Source organism: Pongo pygmaeus, chromosome 17 (assembly GCF_028885625.2).
Source record: "Pongo pygmaeus isolate AG05252 chromosome 17, NHGRI_mPonPyg2-v2.0_pri, whole genome shotgun sequence".
In the NCBI taxonomy this organism is placed as follows: domain Eukaryota; kingdom Metazoa; phylum Chordata; class Mammalia; order Primates; family Hominidae; genus Pongo; species Pongo pygmaeus.
The window spans coordinates 30,547,545-30,550,071 of NC_072390.2; positions in this window are offsets into that span (position 1 = coordinate 30,547,545).

Genomic DNA, 2,527 nt, shown 5'->3' on the forward strand with positions numbered 1-2,527 from the left:
GGGACTTTGGAGGATTTGGGGGCCAGGGAGAGGAATAAATGGAATAATAAGTACAATACCTGGCACATAATAGGTATTCAGCACATATCTGGTGAAAGAACATACAATTTATTCATAAGTGAGAAAATCCTTTACAATGGTTTTTAGTTTCTTAAGTGATATCCAGTAAAGAGTCAGGATTCAAATTCATCTCCCACTTCTATTCTCTGTTCTTTGTACTGTGCTATACACACGTCTGTGTTACATGACAAAATAGATAAACCAATAAGTGGTATGTAATGCTTTCTTCGTCCACTTCCTTCTTTCTCCTTCTTTTCCTTAATTTTTTTTTCTTTTTTTAATCTTACAACCTTTCTTCGGTCCCAGGTCATCAGAGCGTGTTTTTTTTTTTCCGCATATTTTTTTATTTCTCTCCAGCCCTTGTTTCTGTTGAATGTTAGGTATACCCTATCCTGGTTGATTTAAGAGGAAGAAACTCTGGGGCTCAGCTCATTTGAACCCACCTGCTGTGCTGCTCTCCTTGTCACTAATAGAAGTTCCTTTTCTAGCTCTTAATCTAGACTTAGTTTATGGACTAAATTTTATGTCTATAGTGCCCTTAATTGTGTGACATACTGAAAGCAATATGAAGAAGAGAATCAGAAGGTCCTACCATGACAAACATTTGAGTAAATAACATCTTTTAGACCTGAGATTACTCAACTGTCAAATAAGAGAGTTTGGCTAAAATAAGTCTCTAGGCTTCTTCACCACTTTAATGAAGAATACAAGCTAACATATTTATGGTGCATTATTACAGCATCTTACTTAATTCTTATAACAGTCCTGAAAGGTGGCCGCTTTCTTCACATTTTTTACATAAAACATTTTTTTCTCAGTGTAAAATTAAATTGTATTCATTGTAAAATATTTAGAAAAAAACAAATATACATGTTATAGAAATCATCTACATTTTCAGTGTGAAGAGGTAAAAGAACAAGAGTTTAATTTGTCCAGCATCTATGTTTACTGACATGGTTTAGCTAGGTCTCTATGTAGGTCTCCTTATATTCTATACTAACATTTCTAGAACAGGCTGCCAATCTGAGATTAGCCCCAAAAGGCTGTGGATTTGGGAGACCTCTTAGTCTGCCAGTTTGAATGCCATACTATTATATACCAGGTTGGCTGCTCCAGTCACTACCAATAAGGCTGACATTCTCCCAGCTTTTTACAGTGCTGCCCATTTAAGCCTTTTGATGACCCTGGGAAATGGGATAGAGATAATTCAGTTATGCATTGCTTAATGATGGGGATACAATCTGAAAAATACAACATCAGGCAATTTTGTCATTGTGTGAGCATCATAAAGTATACTTACACAAACCTAGATGGGACAGCCTAGTACACACCCAGGCTAAATGGTATGACCTATGGCTCCTAGGCTACAAACTCATATAGCATGTTACTGTACTGAATATGGTAGGCAATTGTAACACAATGGTAAGTATTTGTTTATCTAAATATATCTAAACATAGAAGAGGTACAGTAAAAATATGGTATTATAATCTTATGGGACCACCATTGTATATGCAGTATTTGTTGGCCAAAATGTTGTTATATACATACAACACATGACTCCCATTTATTGATGAGATGACTGAGATTCAGAGCAGCATTCCTGGAGTCCCTTAAAGACATTTATCTAAAGCTAGACTCTATGCCAGCCTTCTTAAATTAGAATTTTTCTACTTTTAAAAGGCATAAAATTATGTCTTGTAGAATAATATAGGTAACATAATAGACCAGAAAGTAGATGTTTTACATACTGTTCCCACTTAGAAAATCAACAACGAATAGGTTCTTGGCAAACATATCCCATTTACTTTTAGTATCTCAATCTAAATGTTAAAGTATTGAAAATATATGGTTAGGAGTATATTCTAAAATGTTGCTTCCAGAAATTACAGAATTTCACAAAAGACATACAATAGAGGCTTAAAAAAAAAGCATGCCCATGGTAAGAATTTGAATTGTATTATCTCCTTCCTTTTAACCTATTTTCAAGCTGCTTTCCTTATATTGGAAACATCAAAATAATGAAACAGTTCAGAGTTTTCCTAAACATCATATAAATATGCACCCAAATTTACTGCAGTGCTTGAATGCAAAATGTCTATGAAGTGGGCAAATCCAATAACTAACTCTCAGAGTTTTGAATAAACCTTTCAAATCATTGATTGTAGTTCAGCTTCTCAATGCTAGTCAATAGTAGAGATATGCCATTTTTTGTTGTTATTCAAACCTTTGTGGTAGAAAAGTCAATATCCAAACTGCCATCTATATTTAATGGCTCTTTGAAACTCCTAAACATTGATTTTACATATTCTATTATCATTATTACAAGCTTTTTATCCATTTTCAAAATGTGCATTAATAGCAAAAATAATCAGATACTATACAAGTAACCACAGCACAAAATATACCTGAACAGTGTATTTTTATACATCTGTCTTCATATCTTCACCTTTAGAAAGAAAAATCCTA